The sequence below is a fragment of the Bubalus bubalis genome, chromosome 14 (genome assembly GCF_019923935.1).
Source record: "Bubalus bubalis isolate 160015118507 breed Murrah chromosome 14, NDDB_SH_1, whole genome shotgun sequence".
In the NCBI taxonomy this organism is placed as follows: Eukaryota; Metazoa; Chordata; class Mammalia; order Artiodactyla; family Bovidae; genus Bubalus; species Bubalus bubalis.
The window spans coordinates 21131147-21150689 of record NC_059170.1 but is presented as its reverse complement, the minus strand read 5'-3'; positions in this window follow the sequence as shown (position 1 = coordinate 21150689).

The following is a 19543-nucleotide window of genomic DNA, read 5'->3' as shown; positions in this document are numbered from 1 at the left end:
TTTGTTGAAGAGCTGGTTTGGTGGTGCTGAATTCTCTCAGCTTTTGCTTGTGTGTAAAGCTTTTGATTTCTCCTTCATATTTGCATCAGATCCTTGACGGGTATAGTAATCTGGGTTGTAGGTCTTTCTCTTTCATCACTTTAAGTATGTCCTGTCATTCCCTTCTGGCCTGAAGAGTTTCTATTGAAAGATCAGCTGTTATCCTTATGGGAATCCCCTTGTGTGTTATTTGTTGCTTTTCCCTTGCTGCTTTTAATATTTGCTCTTTGTGTTTAATCTTTGTTAATTTGATGAATATGTGTTTAATTTGATTAATGCGTATATGGGGAGTGCTCATAGTGTATGGACCACACTGGGTGTATCCCAGCTCATGGCGCTTGTGCTTTCCCAGTCTACACTGCTCAGGCTCCAGGTTGCTCTGAAGGGGAACTGTCCAAGGTGGGCCCTGGGTTGCGTGCATTTCCCAGGTCTATGCTGCACAGGTTCAGGTTCTCAGGTACTCTACAAAGGCACAGACTCAGTTGGGCCTGCATTTTGTGCACTTCCCAGGTCTGAGGAGCTCAGGCGACCAGGTGCTTGGCGAGCTCACTGTCCCAGGTGGTCTCTGTGTCTTAATCACCTCCCTGGTCCCAGCCGTTCAGTTTCCTGGGTGCGCCACAAGAGTGCCGTCACAGGTGTGCTGTGTGTCTCCTCTGGGGAGCTGATCTCAGGCTGCGACCCTCCTGGCAGATGTCAACCGTCCAGGATCCCAGAAAGACTTGGTTAGCAATGGGGAGCCTGCTCACAGTTTGGTGGAGGATGTCGTCTCTGGGGCTGAGATTGCTCTCACCTTCCGGCTCTGGCTGTCGCCTGCCTGCCTCTCTGCCTCCAGCGGGGGGATGGGCCCGTCCGCAGCCAACTAACTCTCCTTTGGTATTTGCTTAGTCCTTTGTTCTGTGAGCTGGCCAGTCTCTGCCTCAGGTTAGAGCTTTTCACGGGAAAGTTCTCTCTCTCTCTTTTTTCTCTCTTCCTGGCTATCCCACAGTTTGGGTTAGTTTCTCACGTTAGCTCCTTCAGATTGTCCTCAGAGCATTTAGACCCAGTCCTTACCCTAAGCGTGCAACCCATGCCTCCCCCACTAGCCGGTGGCAGATGCTAGCATCCGGGCTATTTCTCTGCTGGGAGTTGTGGTTAAAGCACATATTCTGTGTTTTGTTTGTTTTTTTTTTTTTTTTCCCTCCTGATTATGTTGCCCTTTGAGATTCCCAAACTCTCCATAGACCCGATGGTGAGAGGGTTTCCTGGTGTTTGGCAACTTCTCCTCCTTCACGACTCCCTCCCTGGGACAGGTCTTCATCCCTAACTCTTTTGTCTCTCTTTTTGTCTTTTATATTTTGTCCTACCTCCTTTCAAAGATAATGGACTGCCTTTCTGAGTGCCTGGTGTCCTCCACCAGTGTTCAGAAGTTGTTTTGTGGAAGTTGCTCAGCATTCAAATAATCTTTTGATGAATTTGTGGGGGAGAAAGTGGTCTCCTCATCCTATTCCTCTACCATCTTAGGACCACCCCTCTATTGAGCCCATGTTTGCATGAAATGTTCCCTTGGTATCTCTAATTTTCTTGAAGAGATCTCTAGTCTTTCCCATTCTATTGTTTTCCTCTATTTCTTTGCACTGATCACTGAGGAAAGCTTTCTTATCTCTCCTTGCTATTCTTTGGAACTCTGCATTCAAATGGGTATATTTTTCCTTTACTTCTTTGTTTTTCGCTTCTCTTCTTTTCACAGCTATTTGTAAGGCCTCCTCAGACAGCCATTTTGCTTTTTTTGCATTTCTTTTTATTGGGGATGGTCTTGATCTCTGTACCCTGTACAATGTCATGAACCTCTGTCCATAGTTCATCAGGTACTCTGTCTATCAGATCTAGTCCCTTAAATCTATTTCCCACTTCTACTGTATAATCATAAAGGATTTGGTTTAGGTCATACTCTTGCCTGGAAAATCCCATGGACGGAGGAGCCTGGTAGGCTACAGTCCATGGGATCACTAGGAGTCGGACATGACTGAGCGACTTCATTTTCACTTTTCACTTTCATATATTGGAGAAGGAAATGGCAACCCATTCCAGTGTTCTTGCCTGGAGAATCCCAGGGACAGGGGCTGCCGTCTATGGGGCTGCACAGAGTCGGGCACTACTGAAGCGACTTAGCAGCAGCAGCAGCATACCTGAATGGTCTAGTGGTTTTCCCTACTTTCTTCAATTTAAGTCTGAATTTGGCAATAAGGAGTTCATAATCTGAGCCACAGTCAGCTCCCAGTCTTGTTTTTGCTGACTGTGTAGAGCTTCTCCATCTTTGGATGCAAGAATATAATCAATCTGATTTTGGTGTTGACCATCTGGTGATGTCCATGTGTAGAGTCTTCTCTTGTGTTGTTGGGAGAGAGTGTTTTCTATAACCAGTGCATTCTCTTGGCAAAACTCTATGAGTTTTGCCCTGCTTCATTCTGTACTCCAAGGCCAAATTTGACTGTTACTCCAGATGTTTCTTGACTTCCTACTTTTGCATTCCAATCCCCTATAATGAAAAGGATACCTTTTTTGGGTGTTAGTTCTAAAAGGTCTTGTAGGTCTTCGTTAGTCAGCTTCAAATCCTGCCATTCAAACCCACAGTAAGTGCTGACAACATATTTGTAGACTCATGTCTTTCTCCTCCATTCTGACGTCTACTTTAGGGTCACACAACCACACTGGAAACATAACAGACATCAAAGTCACAGAAGAGCTTAGAGGTCATCATTTTAACCACTTTGCTTAAAAGTCTAGGGAGACTGACCCAGAGAGGGATAAGAACTCATCTCTGGCCGCATGTGACTTGAATGCTACTTATTTTATACTTTCTGTTTGCATATGTTCAGTTCAGTTCAGTTCAGTCGTTTGGTCATGTCCGACTCTTTGTGACCCCATGAACTGCAGCACACCAGGCCTCCCTGTCCATTACCAACTCCTAGAGTTTACCCAACTCGTGTCCATTGAGTCGGTGATGCCATCCAGCCATCTCATCCTCTGTTGTCCCCTTCTTCTCCTGCCTCCAATCCCTCCCAGCATCAGGGTCTTTTCCAATGAGTCAACTCTTCGCATCAGGTGGCCAAAGTATTGGAGTTTCAGCTTCAGCATCAGTCCTTCCAATGAACACCCAGGACTGAGCTCCTTTAGGATGGACTGGTTGGATCTCCTTGCAGTCCAAGGGACTCTCAAGAGTCTTCTCCAACACCACAGCTCAAAAGCATCAATCCTTCAGTGCTCAGCTTTCTTCACAGTCCAACTCTCACACCCATACATGACCATTGGAAAAACCATAGCCTTGACTAGATGGACCTTTGTTGGTAAAGTAATGTCTCTGCTTTTTAATATGCTATCTAGGTTAGTCATAACTTTCCTTCCCGGGAGAAAGCGTCTTTTAATTTCATGGCTGCAGTCACCATCTGCAGTGATTTTGGAGCCCCCAAAAATAAAGTCTGACACTGTTTCCACTGTTTCTCCATCTATTTCACATTGCATATGTTAGGTTTCTTGAAATTATCTACTTGGGCAATAGTGTTAGTCACTCAGTCATGTCTCTCTGGCTAATGGACTGTAGCCCACCAGGCTCCTCTGTCCATGGGATTTCTCAAGCAAGAATCCTGGAGTGGTTTGCCATTCCCTCCTCCAGGAGATCTTTACAACCCAGGAGTCGATCCCAGGTCTCCTGCACTGCAGGCAGATTCTTTGCCATCTGAGCCACCAAGGAAGCCATTTTACAACAAAGATTAAACAGCATTAATGATAACTTTGCTTAAACTATAGATGCCTGAATCCCTTCCTTGATACTTAGAGTCGGGTGTTCCCGGATAGGCTGGCGCCAGAGTGTCTGGCCAGAAATGGAAACAACTGGACCAGATGGCCCAAAGGTATTTTCTACCTTGAGTTCGAAGAGCTGTGACATTGCCCCCCCGCCCCATGCCATCCTGTAGAACCCCAACTCTGCCTAGATTTGACACTCACAACCCTACATCTTATCCTGTTTCATTTCAACATGAACCAGGCAGGGGGTGTTACTGCCCTCATTTCTTGGTGTGATGCTCAGAAGGGGAGGATGACTTGCTCAAGTTTGAACAGATGGGAAGGGGCAGATCTGGAGAGTGCTCCCAGTTCTGCAGCCTCTCTCATTGAGATTGGCTATTCCAGCTCACAGGCTCTGGAAGCAACAGTGAGTCACAGTCATTGACCCCAGTCCAGCAGCCAGGAGAGGGAAGCAAATGGCTGGCCCAGGGCTTGGCACTGCGTGTCCACTTTCACCAGTGGTGCTCACAACAGCCCACTAAAGAAGCATTGAAAACCCCCCTTTTTCATTTGAGGAAACTCAGGTCAGGGAAGGGAGATGAATGGCCCAGGGACCCAGTTTTGAGTCCAAAGGGTAGGACCTTTCATCCAGATCACATTGAGGCTGTGGTAGGGCAGGAGCATCCTTGGACTTGAATATCTTGTTTATTCCTTGACATGTGCTGTCTGAGTTGGTTGTTATGACTGATGCATTGGGCTCCTGGCAATCCAGAACACCCGATCCAGGAAGCCCAGATGGGTGCCCACTTGGCATCAGGCTGGAAGCACCAGTACAGAACGCCAGGTGATCCAGGGTCAGTTTCCTCCAGACCCCAACCTGCATCTCAGTAGGAACCTGATGAACACGGCCAGGACAAAGTAGGGGCAGGGCTGGAGGCTTCAGGAACTTGCTTTCCTCACCCTAACTGTGGTCCCACCATCAGAGCATAGAGCAGAGAGAAGGTGGCAGCCCAGGTGCCCAAGCCTGGGGCTGGGACATGGAGGACCACATCCAGCAGAGCCTTGGACCCATTAGCATACCACCCTCCCCACTGTCTGTGCCAAGTTTTGCAAACATCTGAGGTCCTTCTTCCCCTGGTTGTGGGCACAGAGCTGAAGCCTGTGCCAAAATCTTGTTAACAGAATTCTTCTTGCCTGAGGACCACAGGCCAGCAGATCAAGAATGATGTAGTGAATGCAGACCCAGTGTTGGCCCCAGGCTTCAACAACTGTCCCATTATAAAATGGGTAAACAACCTGGTACCTGGATCCCCGTGGCAAAATGGAGATTAAAAGGGTACAGAGGGATTGGTGGGCAGATCAGCTCTGGGGTCAGACAGATGGGGTTTGAATCTTCTCTTTTCCTGTTGCTGGCTATGCGGGCTGGACAAGGGACTTCATCTCCAAGTCTTGGGTCCCTTCTGTGTGAAATGAGGCTAAGTATGAGACTCTCCTCCTAAGTGTGCTGTGAGAATGTGGTGGGATAATGAGGGTAGGCCCCTGATACACAGTTACAACAGTAATAATGATGATTATAAATATTCCTGGTGTCTGATCACTTCACTCCCCTCCATCTCAGGTCTCCTATCTGTACATGACCCCACTGCACAGGATTATGGAGAGGATAAAGTGAGTATATCAAGGATTCAGTATGCTTTATGCTTAACCAGTGGCATCTACGTTTCTTATTTTGTGTGCTATAAAGACCACATGAGCTAGATGGGCTCAGGCTTCCAGTACACCCGTGTCTACAGATTCTGGCTCCCTTGGTGGCTGGTGTGTAGTCTTCAGGAGGTAAGTTTCCTCACTAAGCTTCAGCTTCCCGTCCAGGGCCATGTTAGAGACTCTTAAGAACTATGGCCTCTAGTACACTTCATGGATTGTAGGGACTGGATGGGGCTTTCTGGAGAGAAGCCCTCCTAGGCAGCACTTTGGTTTGGAGGGCAGGATTGATTAGTGATGTCTGCCACAAGTTCAGGAGGGGCGAGCAGAACCACAGCATAATACAGAACCAAGTCATCTCTAATGGCCCATCCAGCCAGTGATGGACACATGGACAGAATATGTTCATGGAGGTTAGGACTCTGGAAGCTGCCTAGTGCTGTGAGATGGAGGAGAGACTCTGATTTAGGTTCCAGTCTTGGCTCAATTAATAACCTACTTTGTGACTCTGACTAAGATGTTCATTTTCTCCCAGGGTCTCAATTTCCTCTAACAAGAAAATGAACAGAGGTTTACTGCTACACAGCTGAACCCTCAGGGCTTTGAGAAATGGTCAGGAACATCTTGGGGGCTAATGGCTACATTCCCACCAGTGGGTGGGAGCAATGTGTTTAGGGGAGAGACCTCAGGCGGCCAGGCCCACGCTTTCAGCCACTACACCACCTGTAATGCAGAAGACCTGGGTTCTATCCCAGGGTTGGGAAGATCCCCTGGAGGAGGCCATGGCAACCCACCCCAGTATTCTTGCACGGAGAATCCCCATTAACAGAGGAGTCGGGTGGGCTACAGTTCATGGGGCCACAAAGAGTCGGACACGACTGAGCAACTATGTGCAAGCTGAGTCTCTGAGAGGCAAAGTCACAAGGCTATAATAAGTAACGGAGCCTAATGGGGCTCCCACCCCATTGGAAGAGCAAGGAATGCACATCTTTAGGGACTGTGTGTCCAGGTTTATGCATGTTAACTTGTGTACTCTTCAGACTGGTTCAGTGAGAGAGGTACATCCATTGTGCCCACTTAACAGGTGAGTAAGCTGAGTCTCTGAGAGGGAAAGCTCACAAGGCTAGTAAGCGGCAGAGCTAAGATTTGAACCGAGTCCCATCATACTTTCAAGAACTGCACATACTGGCCTTTGTCACTCTCCCTATTTTTCTGGGCTGCTAAATGCTGCCTTACGTAACCATTGACTACTATGTATTATAGTAATAGTAATGACGATGATCGCTATTACTCACAGAGCAACTTCCCCAGCCAGGGCTGGGCTGGGCTCTCTCCTGACGTTTCCTCACTTAGTGCCTGCCCCAAGCAGCTCTTCTAAGGTAGAGTATATTCTAATTCTTATTTCACAGTTGAAAGAAACGAAACAGAGAGCTTGGAGAGGTTAGGGCATTTGCCTGCTGCCACAATGCCCACAAGGAAAAAGTCTGAAATGCACACCCAAGGATGACTCTAAGAGCAAGCTTATCATGCTGTTATAAACAAAATGCATGGATGTTTAAATGTGTACATTTTAATTAATCAGGATTAAAAAATGCTTTGATAGGCTGTAATAAATATTTATTGAATATCTGCTCTGTGTCAGGCCGTGTTTATGTGATCTTAGCCTTTATGGCTAAGTGTGTGTGTGTGTGTGTGCGTGTGTGTGTGTGTTAGTCATTCAGTCATGTCTGACTCTGCGACCCCATAGACTGTAGCCCACCAGGCTTGTATGTCCATGGAATTCTCCAGGCAAGAATACTGGAATAGGTTGCCATTTCCTTGTCCAAAGGATATTAACCTACCCGGGGAGCAAACCCAGGTCTCCTGCATTGCAGGCAGATTCTTTACTGTCTGAGCTACCAGGGAAGCCCTTGGATTCAGAGAGAGGGCAGTTATCACTGTGTCCAAGGAGCTGGTGGGATTCCTGTAAAGCAAGAGCACAAGGTGCTCCATCTGGTGAGAGCATAGCAGGTAGCCCGAGAAGTTCCTGATCACCTCTCAAAACCCCAAGGGGTCAGATGTCTATCAAGGAACCTCTGTTCATTTTGTAGTTAGAGGAAACAGACTCTTGGAGAAAAAGAACGTCTTAGAGTCACAAAGCAGGTTATTCACAGAGCCAAGACTGGAACCTGGTTAGGGGTCTTCTGCTTCCCCCAGCACCAGGCAGGTTGTAGAGTCCCACCTTCCATGAACGTGTAGTATTGATGTGCTCATCTCTGGCTGGAGGGTCCCTTAGATATGATCTGTTCCAACAGTAGCAAATGTGTAGTTGTTACATTCTCCCCTCCTGAACTTCTATCAGTCATCACTAATCAATCCTTCCCTCCAAGCCCAGGATCAGCCTGCGAGGACTTCTTGCCAGAAAGCTCTATCCAGTCCCTATAATGAATCGAATGAGTTGTACTTGAGACCATAGTACTCAGTCATGAGTACTATGAGCTAACTTGGCCCCAGAAAGGAAGGTAAGGCTTAATGAGGAATCACACTGGTACACTGTAGACCTGAATCTATTTTATCTCATTCAGTCTTTACTCCACTCTTTACAAAATAAGAAATGCAGTAGCCAGTGATTAAGCATTAAGCATATTGGATGCTTTATCTTCTCACTTAGTCCTCTCCATAACCCTCTGGGGTAGGACCACGTACAGATGGGAGACCTGAGGTGGAGGGGAGTGAAGTGACCAGACAATAGAAACTATTATCATCATCATTGTTGGTGTTACTGCACATCAGGGACCTACCTCACACTCAGCCCTTCATACATTTTATCCTGCCGCATCCTCACTGCACACCTGGAGGAGAATCCCATCTTTAGTCCCATTTCACACACAGGGGACCTCAGGCTCTGAGACCAGGCTGCACAGCCTATAATAAGAGAAGAGAGAGGATTCAAACACAGCTGGTCCAGCACTGGAGCCAGGACATGAGCTCCACCCCCTTGGGACCCTTTTAATTTCCATTTGCCACCAGGATCCAAACACAGGTTGATTACCTATTTTACCAGCTGAAGCCTGGAGCCAACACCAGGTCTGAGCTCAGTACATCACACTCAGTCCCTTGGGCTGTTTTTCTGAGTTGGGGAAAACTCTCTTCATAAGATTTTGGCACAATGCTCGGCTCTGTGCCCTCAACCAGGGGAAGAGGGACCCAGTGTTTGCAGAGCTGGGTGCAGACTTGGGGAGGGTGGCCTGCTCATGGGTTCAAGGCTCTGCTGGATGGGTTCCCCAACATCCCAGACCCAGGGTTGGGAACCTGCTCTGTGCTCTGATGATGGGATCACAGTCAGTGTGAGGAACACTAGCTCCCCAAGCCTCCAGCCCTACCCCTACTCTGCTCTGGGTGCATTCATGTCCAGGACAGGCTTACAGGTTCCTACTGAGAAGCAGGTGGACGAATGGAGGACATTGACCCTGGGTAACCCAGAGATCTCTGCTGATGCTCCCAGTGTGATGCCAAGTGTCGCACCCATCTGTTCTTCTGGGACTTGGTGTTCCCTGTTGAAAGGAGGCCCAAAGCATCAGGCATTGCAACCAACTCAAACATTAGAGGCTGAGGAATAAACATAGTGTTCAAACCCAAAGATTATCACGCCAAACTAGCTGCCCTCAATGTGATCTGGGTGAAAGGTCATTCTTGGGGGTTCCTGTCCTTGTGAGATCTAGGTGAGTAACATCTTTCCCTGAACCTAAGTCTTCTCAACTGAAAAATGGGGCTTTCCAAATATCCTCAGGGGGTTGTCCTGAGCACCAGTGGTGAAAGTGGACTCGCAGCATCTAGACTAGGGCCTGGAACTCGCCTGGCCTACACCTACTGGGTTCTGGGCACTTTGGCCAAAGAGTGAGACTCACTGCTGCCCCCAGAGGATGGGAGCTGGAACAGCCAATTTCAATGGGAGAGGATTCAGAACTGAGTGCACTCTCCAGCTCTGCCCCTTCCTGTTTGTGTGACCCTGAGCAAGTTGTCCTGCCCTTCTGAGCCTCACGTTCCTCAGTTGGGAATGAAGGCAGTAACACCCACTGCGTGGTTGCTGATGAGGTGAAACAAGATGAAGCAGGATAAGCCCCTAGGGTTGTGACGGTCATGTCTAGGCAGAGCTGGGGTTCTACAGGATGGCATGGGGGGTTACAGCTCATAGAACTCAAGGCAGAAAGTACCTTTGATCCAACTAGTCCAGTCACTTCCATTTTTGGCCAGACATTCCAAGTCCCTGACCCTAAGTACCTAGGGAGGGGCTCAGGCATCTCTAGTTTAAGGAAACTTATTAGGTGATTTTTGTTAGCCTTTTTGTCTTTAAAGGCTATTGCTCAAAGTAGAAAATGTCAACAGACTTAAAAGAGATGAGATGAAAGAGGAAAATAAATGGGGCTTATGTCATATGTAGCCTTGGATGAATCCCTCTACTTCTCTGAGCCACAAACTCCCAAGACTTCCCAGCCAGGTTAAACTGATGAACTCTTCCGAGGCTTTGATGTCTGTTATGTTTCCAATGTGGTCTCTCAAGTAGTGACTGCTTAAGTGACCCTCAAGTAGTCATCAGAATGAAGGAGACAGGAGTCTACAAATGTGTTAAGTCAGGACTTACTTTGAGTTTGAATGGTAGGACTGAATCCACACTTCAACAAAAATAAAAAATAGGGAGGGTAAAACGTATTTAAACTGGAAAGTCTAGAGCATAGAGGATTTCAGGCACAGCTGGTTCAAGGCACTGAAAGCATGCATTGTCTCATTCTCTTTGTGTCGCACCATTCTCCAGTGAGCTTTGCTGGATAATTGTATCTATGGACACCCAATGTCCCTTTTGTTGGTAGTGAGTTCTTTTAACCAGAACACTGGTAACAGGGTCTCCATGATTCTGTAAAAAGTACCCCTCGTGTAGGGAGGAAAATGTAGATGTTTCCTTCATATGGGCTTGTGTGTGCTGTCTTGTTCTTGCACATGTGCATGCATGCATGTTGAATGTGCATGTCTTAATATGTGTAAGTATGAATGTTCTTTTTCATGAGTCCCCTGCACACTGTTGGGAGTATGAGCCAGAGGACCTCAGAAAGATGGGAGCATGATTTCTCTCCGCTTTGGTAGACTTAGTCTAGTGTGCACAAGCCTGGGGAGTCCTCCAAATGCTTTAGCAGAAGGGGGACCTTGAGTGTGTGGTGAAGTTCTGTCTTGATGTGAGTTGGAGCCAGTGAAGCTGCAAAGGAGTGAGTGACCCTGAGAATATGGCTTCTTAGAAAGCAGGAACTTGAGGTACAGGTGTGCCAGCTCACCACCAGGGATCAAGTGCATCTAGTTAATTTCACCTCAAAGCTCAGCCATGAGAGATGGCCAACATCAGTGAGAGAAGCTGGCTTTGTCCTGGGTTTGGTCTATGATGAGAAACAACACCTAGCACCAGCCACTGTGTTTCCAGGACACCATGGCCAGGGGGAGGTGGGATCTTGGGAGGTAGGAAGGGTGGGAAAAGGAAAGAGGCAGGAAGCCTCAGGGAACTATATCTCCATGCGGCAATCGGACTCGGGAAAAAGAAAAGCTGGGAGGAAGAGTCATACAAATGTGCAGCAATGATCTTTGAACAAGAGACTAAGGAAATTTAGTACCATGGCTCACAGTCACATCAGGTCACACAGAATGTTAGCAGTCATCTGGACAAATTACCAAGCATCTTTGATGATGGGGCCCTTACCACATTCCCAGGGGGGTGGACAGCCTTATAGGATGCTCCAGAGATGCTTGCGGCATTCCAGATAGAGGTCAGTGTCTTGGGGTCCAAGAGCGAGAAATCCCCAGAGGAAAGAGTAGTAACAAGTTGCTGAGGGCAGAGAACAAGGGGGAAAAGAAAAATCAAATGATGGTTATTTGCTATGACAGAAGCCAACAAGAAGCTGAGCTAGGGGAAAGGACTGCCTCAGGTGAGCCATCACAGAGGTTGTGAGGTGATGTTGAGAGCCTGAGACAGCTAGGGAGGAGAGTTCTGAGAAGAGGGAATGGTCTGTGCAGAGGCCCAAGGCAGCAAAGAGGCTGGGATCTTTCTGGAATAGAAGGAAGACAGTAGGGGCTCTGGAGGGAGAGGCAGATGGGTTTGGAGCAGCAGTGAGCAGATAATGCAGGGGCCATGATAGGAATTGGGGGGTTTAAGCTGAATGAGAGCCTTCTGGCTGCTGCATTGAGAGTAGAGGGTTTGGGGGCAAGTATCCAAAGGGAGACCTCATATAAGAAGGTATTATGCCAGCAGATATTGTTGTCTCTCACAGGGAACTCTATTAATTAAATGAGTAGGCAGATTGGGGAGGGTAGTATTATAAGTAAGGCATGATGGAAAACATTTGCCCTGAGTCTGGTTCCATTGTGAGGGAGGCTGTGGAGAGCACTCAAAAATCTGAGATTAGGAAAGAGGGGAAGATTGGGAAAAAGTGACCTCAGTATTCACTGACCTTGACTCCATGGGGCACATTTCTAGAACCCATCTCTGTCCATGTCTTACTGGGTGACCTCAACCTCAAGCTGGTTGCTTTCCCTCTATGACCCTGAGTTTCCAAATGATGACAAAATTAGGATGGAAGATCACTATGGGTTCTTCTGCCAGAACATTCTCCAATTCATCCATTCTCAGTCTTTACCCCAGCCCGCTACCCACAGTGGCCCCCATCTTGGTAGCTGGAGGCTCCATGAGAACCTGCGCTTAGTCTTGGCACAAAGTCTTCTCTGTATCCATCCACTCCAATTCAAGCATCCTGGGTGACCTTTGCTTTTGAAGTTTTCCTGTGTTCACTCTTTATTGTTCAGTCACTCAGTCGTGTCTGACTTTTTTCGACCCAGCACGCCAGGCTTCCCTTTTCTTCACTATCTCCCAGAGTTTGCTCAAACTCATGTCCACTGAGTCAATGATACCACCCAACTATCTCATTCTCTGTCATCCCTTCTCTTCCTGCCCTCAATCTTTCCCAGCATCAGGATCTTTTCCAAAGAGTCAGCTCTTCGCATCAGGTGACCAAAATATTGGAACTTCAGCTTCAGCATCAGTCCTTCCAATGAATATTCAGGGTTGATTTCCTTCAGGATCAACTGGTTTGACAGGGGTTATTTTCTCTGGAGTCTCTGTGGATGGCTCTGGACCCAGGGCTTGTTTCTCTGAAGAGCCTTCCCTCCCATCACCACCATATAAGGGCCATCATCACCAAGAAGACTTCCAGGAGACTGTTGAGAGGAGCAAGGTTCCTGTAAATATTTTCCTCCAAACCTGTGAATGGTTGGCTCCGTGCTTAATTTCACCCGACATGGAGGTCTTCAGAAGGCTCTCAGGTTAAAAGGGAGAGGGATGGGGCCATTTGAATTAGCTAATATTGTCAGTATAGTAAGTTAAGAAATCAATTATATTAGAAGTTTCAAACTGGTTGGTGATGTGGGGTCATGATGTGGTGCCCATTTGTTCATACTTTTATTTGGCAAATCTCTGTTTTGTTGTACTATATTAAGTGCATGTTTGTTTGTTTTTTTTTACTATGAGTTTGGAATTCAACAGTTGGGAATTCAAAAAGTCACAGTCCCTATAAGGAGTCACAGCCTGGTGGGAAAGGCAGGCAAGTCATCACTAATTTGTTCCAAAGACTCTGATCAGAGATTGAAGGCGACAAGATGGTAGAGTGGGACCCCTGTCCTAGACCCTGGGGAAGGGCATAGAGTGGGCTTTATAGAGGACATGATGTCTTACTGAAGCTGGGACTCAGTAAGAAGTGACTTAGGTAAAAATGCAAAGATGAGGGAAATGTTCCACACAGAAAAGCCAGAATGTGCAAATGACTTCTATAGAAAGAGCATTGAACTGAAGTCAAGTGTGACTTTTTAAATAGTGTCTCCTCAACTCAGTGGTTGGGTATCTGCAAGCAAGTTGCTCTCAATTTTTAACCTGAGCTGCCCATCTGTAAGAGAGCAGATAGCTGCGTCTATCTTCAAAGACTGTTGAGTGTCAGAGTGATAGGTGCTCATTAAAGATCCCATCTCCTGTGGGTAATTCTCACTCTTGTTCCTCCCATGATTGTCCAGGTGTCAGGACAAGATGTTTCAGCTTTGGAAACTTGTTCTCTGGTGTGGGTGCTCACTGGGACGTCAGCGTCTCTTCTTGACAACAATGTTGTGAGAGAGCTGCAATCTGCTCTTAAAAAAGGACTTGAGACTGATGACAGGGCATCTGAACGTGAGTCAGCAAGCGGGGTGACCAGTGGCACCTAGGAGCTTGCCTCCTAAAAACTATGCCTATATTACCAAATATAGCAGCCAGGGGGCTGCTCTTTATGGGAGTTATTTTGAGAGAGGTGGCTAATTGGTTCCTGGTTCATTTGTTTATTATTTTTCTAGAAACAAGCTGTGCTTAATAAAATATCACTTTACATCTTATATTAACATCATGGTAAACTTTTCTAATATGTGCATAGGATAAAATCCTAAAATTGACATTTCAAAAGTTCAAAAGGTATCAGTTCAGTTCAGTTCAGTTCAGTCGCTCAGTCATGTCCGACTCTTTGTGACCCCATGAATCACAGCACGCCAGGCCTCCCTGTCCATCACCAACTCCCGAAGTTCACTCAGACTCACGTCCATCGAGTCAGTGATGCCATCCAGCCATCTCATCCTCTGTCGTCCCCTTCTCCTCTTGCCCCCAATCCCTCCCAGCATCAGAGTCTTTTCCCATGAGTCAACTCTTCGCTTGAGGTGGCCAAAGTACTGGAGTTGCAGCTTCAGAATCATTCCCTCCAAAGAAATCCCAGGGCTGATCTCCTTCAGAATGAACTGGTTGGGTCTCCTTGCAGTCCAAGGGACTCTCAAGAGTCTTCTCCAACACCACACTTCAAAAGCATCAATTCTTTGATGCTCAGCCTTCTTCACAGTCCAACTCTCACATCCATACATGACCACAGGAAAAACCATAGCCTTGACTAGACGGACCTTTGTTGGCAAAGTAATGTCTCTGCTTTTCAATATGCTATCTAGGCTGTTCAAAAGGTATGCACATTTTAAATTATAGAGGATATTGTGCTGGTGGCTCAGTTGGCTCAGCTGGTAAAGAACCCATTTGTCAATGCAGGAGACACAGAAATGTACGTTCAATCCCTGGGTTGGGAAGATCCCCTGGAGAAGAAAATGGCAACCCACTCCAGTATACTTACGTGGAAAACTCCATGGACAGAGGAGGCTGGCGGGCCACAGTCCATATTGTTGCAAAGAGTCGGACACAACTGAGTGCGCATGACACACATTGACAAATAATCCCCTATGTTAACATTTTCTCCAGTCATCTGTGAGAGTACCATTTCTTTCTCTCCCTTGACAGCACTGGTATGGACAATGGAAATATTTGCAAGTCTCTCAGATGTAAGGATATATAATTCATCTCACTTAGTATTTCTCTAATTTTGAAAGAATTCACTCATTTTTTCATATTTTGTCATTTACATATTTTAAATTAAATATTTTATTTATATTTTTAGCATATTCTTCTGTTGGGTCATTCAATTTTCTTAGTAATTTGTATTACCTAATTGGAAATTAATCCCTACCAAATCTAGGTAAGCTTAAAACAACCTGCCTTTCTAGTTAGTCATATCTCTTCTTAATTCTGATTTCTTAAGAGAACTTTGCTTTCTTCTCATTTCCTGGAAACATTACCAGAACACTGACAAACATTCTTTATAAGAGAAACTAACTTCTGAAAATGACTGCCTTTAAACCTTGCCAGGACTTAGACAACCTTCAAAGATACACTTTCCAATTTCATTGCTGATAAAACTGAGCTCAGAAACAGAGTGTCTGCATCAAGATCACCTAGTAAGTTATAGGACCAGATGTAGCTTCCATCTCTGTTTGAATCAATATAATTAGGTGATACTCTCTGTTGCAGAGCCAAGTAGCACTACTATGATTACATATCTTTTCCCTGTAGCCTTTTGCTTTTCCTTGAGCTAGTTGATGCCTTGACTTATTTTCAAAACATATATTAATTCTTTCCAAATATGCCATTCTACATCTACCATCACTTTATCAAATACCTTTTTCTCTGAAGGGCCCCCCCTTAGGACACTCTGTCCTTCTTCTCCTGTACGAGTCATTTCTTTCTAGGCCTGCTGCAAGACTGTTCCAGGGAATCCTATTTGCCACTTTCATGAGTTGGAGCCATAATTTTTCCTTGATTCTAGATTTTCCATTTCTGTTTTTTCTAAGTTTATTTCATTTGTTTGAGTATTTCATTAGAGCTTCACTATTAGAAGCTGGTATTCAATCAATATCTATTGCTTACAGAGTTGACTGGTTGCTTTGCTGATGAATGTTGAGTATATATTAGTATGAAGGCAGCATAGAAGGAACAAGGTCTCCTAGCTGTGGGACTTTAGGCCCATTTCTTAATGTATTGATCTTTTATTTCCTCATATGAAAGTGCAGTTAATAGTAATATCTACTTTATGGAGTTGTTGTAAAGACTGAATGAAATAACAGAGGCAAACAGTCCCATTTAGCACCTGTGCACAGGAGCTGCTTCATAAGTTGTGTATCACACTAAATGGAGATTGCTTTTGCAGCTGTCCTTGAGAAAATGAAGGCTGATTTTTGAGTAGCTCCAGGATTTCACATGTTTGGAGAAAGTAGTTACTGAGAAGATCCAGGAAGATGAGATCGTGTTGGACAAGGACATTACTGAAAATCTTCAACTAGTTGTCAGGTGTTAACGGTGAGTTGATGTTGAGTTCATATTGGAGTTCTTTGTTCCAAAAGAGAATACGTATCTTTGGGGAGGTAAGTTTAAGAACAAAGACAGAAAAGTTAAAACAACAACAACAACAACAACAACAAAAAACAACTTTGTGCATCCCTGAGAGTGGAACTGGTGTGAGGCCAGCTCTTCTAGAGTTTGGGAAAATTAGAGGCAGGGCTGCAGGACCTATGAAGGGACTTAAAGGTCTAGGCTTTCTTCTCATGTGATTTCAGGTTCAGGATGAAGGTGCCTTCATCCTTCATTCTTATCTCTACATATTTGCTGGCGTGTAAAGTCACTTTTCCAAGGAATAAAACTTTTCTTCCCTGAATATCAGAGATCAGATCAGTCGCTCAGTCGTGTCCAACTCTTTGTGACCCCATGAATTGCGGCATGCTAGGCCTCCCTGTCCATCACACTCCCGGAGTTCACTGAGACTCACATCCATCGAGTCAGTGATGCCATCCAGCCATCTCATCTTCTGTCGTCCCCTTCTCCTCCTGCCCCCAATCCCTCCCAGCATCAGAGTCTTTTCCAATGAGTCAACTCTTCGCATGAGGTGGCCAAAGTACTGGACTTTCAGCTTTAGCATCATTCCTTCCAAAGAAATCCCAGGGCTGATCTCCTTCAGAATGGACTGGTTGGATCTCCTTGCAGTCCAAGGGACTCTCAAGAGTCTTCTCCAACACCACACTTCAAAAGCATCAATTCTTCGGTGCTTAGCCTTCTTCACAGTCCAACTCTCACATCCATATATGACCACTGGAAAAACCATAGCCTTGACTAGACGAACCTTTGTTGGCAAAGTAATGTCTCTGCTTTTGAATATGCCATCTAGGTTGGTCATAACTTTCCTTCCAAGGAGTAAGCGTCTTTTAATTTCATGGCTGCAGTCACCATCTGCAGTGATTTTGGAGCCCAGAAAAATAAAGTCTGACACTGTTTCCACTGTTTCCCCATTTATTTCCCATGAAGTGGTGGGACTGGATGCCATGATCTTCATTTTCTGAATGTTGAGCTTTAAGCCAACTTTTTCACTCTCCACTTTCACTTTCATCAAGAGGCTTTTTAGTTCCTCTTCGCTTTCTGCCATAAGGGTGGTGTCATCTGCATATCTGAGGTTATTGATATTTCTCCTGGCAATCTTGATTCCAGTTTGTGTTTCTTCCAGCCCAGCGTTTCTCATGATGTACTCTGCATAGAAGTTAAATAAACAGGGTGACAATATACAGCCTTGACGAACTCCTTTTCCTATTTGGAAACCAGTCTGTTGTTTCATGTCCAGTTCGAACTGTTGCTTCCTGATCTGCATACAAATTTCTCAAGAGGCAGATCAGGTGGTCTGGTATTCCCATCTCTTTCAGAATTTTCCAGTTTATTAGGATCCACACAGTCAAAGGCTTTGGCATAGTCAATAAAGCAGAAATAGATGTTTTTCTGGAACTCTCTTGCTTTTTCCATGATCCAGAAGATGTTGGCAATTTGATCTCTGGTTCTTCTGCCTTTTCTAAAACCAGCTTGAACATCAGGAAGTTCACGGTTCACATATTGCTGAAGCCTGGCTTGGAGAATTTTGAGCATTACTTTACTAGCATGTGAGATGAGTGCAATTGTGCGGTAGTTTGAGCATTTTTTGGCATTGCCTTTCTTTGGGATTGGAATGAAAACTGACTTTTCCAGTCCTGTGGCCACTGCTGAGTTTTCCAAATTTGCTGGCATCTTGAGTGCAGCACTTTCACTGCATCATCTTTCAGGATTTGGAATAGCTCAACTGGAATTCCATCACCTCCACTAGCTTTGTTCGTAGTGATGCTTTCTAAGGCCCACTTGACTTCACATTCCAGGATGTCTGGCTCTAGGTCAGTGATCACACCATCGTGATTATCTGGGTCATGAAGATCTTTTTTGTACAGTTCTTCTGTGTATTCTTGCCATCTCTTCTTAATATCTTCTGCTTCTGTTAGGTCCATAACATTTCTGTCCTTTATTGAGCCCATCTTTGCATGAAATGCTCCTTTGGTATGTCTGATTTTCTTGAAGAGCTCTCTAGTCTTTCCCATTCTGTTGTTTTCCTCTATTTCTTTGCATTGATCGCTGAAGAAGGCTTTCTTATCTCTTCTTGCTATTCTTTCGAACTCTGCATTCAGATGTTTATATCTTTCCTTTTCTCCTTTGCTTTTCGCTTCTCTTCTTTTCACAGCTATTTGTAAGGCCTCCCCAGACAGCCATTTTGCTTTTTTGCATTTCTTTTCTATGGGAATGGTCTTGATCCCTGTCTCCTGTACAATGTCACGAACCTCCATCCATAGTTCATCAGGCACTCTATCTATCAGATCTAGGCCCTTAAATCTATTTCTCACTTCCACTGTATAATCATAAGGGATTTGATTTAGGTCATACCTGAATGGTCTAGTGGTTTTCCCTACTTTCTTCAATTTAAGTCTGAATTTGGCAATAAGGAGTTCATGGTCTGAGCCACAGCCAGCTCCTGGTCTTGTTTTTGCTGACTGTATAGAGCTTCTCCATCTGCAAGGAATATAATCAATCTGATTTCGGTGTTGACCATCTGGTGATGTCCATGTATAGAGTCTTCTCTTGTGTTGTTGGAAGAGGGTGTTTGTTATGACCAGTGCATTTTCTGAGTTTCTCTTTCAGTATCCTATTATTTTGCCTTTTCATACTGTTCATGGGGTTCTCAAGGCAAGAATACTGAAATGGTTTGCCATTCCCTTCTCCAGTGGACCACGTTCTGTCAAATCTGTCCACCATGACCTGCCCATCTTGGGTTGCCCCACGGGCATGGCTTAGTTCCCTGAATATAGCTGAGTGTAAAAATTTGAATGACCTTGGGACAGAGAAAACTAGAATTCACACCGCATAGGTGGCCCCATACATGAAGTCTGGGAGCTAAACAGTTATGGGTTTAAAATCCGGCTCTGCCAAAAATAATGAAATAATGCCATTTGCAGCAACAAATGAAAGATGTAGAGATAATCATACTAACTGAAGTCAGAGAAAGACAAATATCACATGATGTCACTTATATGTGAAATCTAAAATGTGATGCAATGAACTTATACAAAATACACTGGTGGACATAAAAAACAACTTATGGCTACCAAAAGGGAAAGCAGTACAGAAGATAAATTAGGAGTTTTGCATTAACATATATACACTGCTGTATATGAAGTAGACAACCAACAAGGACCTACTATATAACACAGGGAAGTATGCTCAATATTTTGTAACCACCTATAAGTGGAAAAA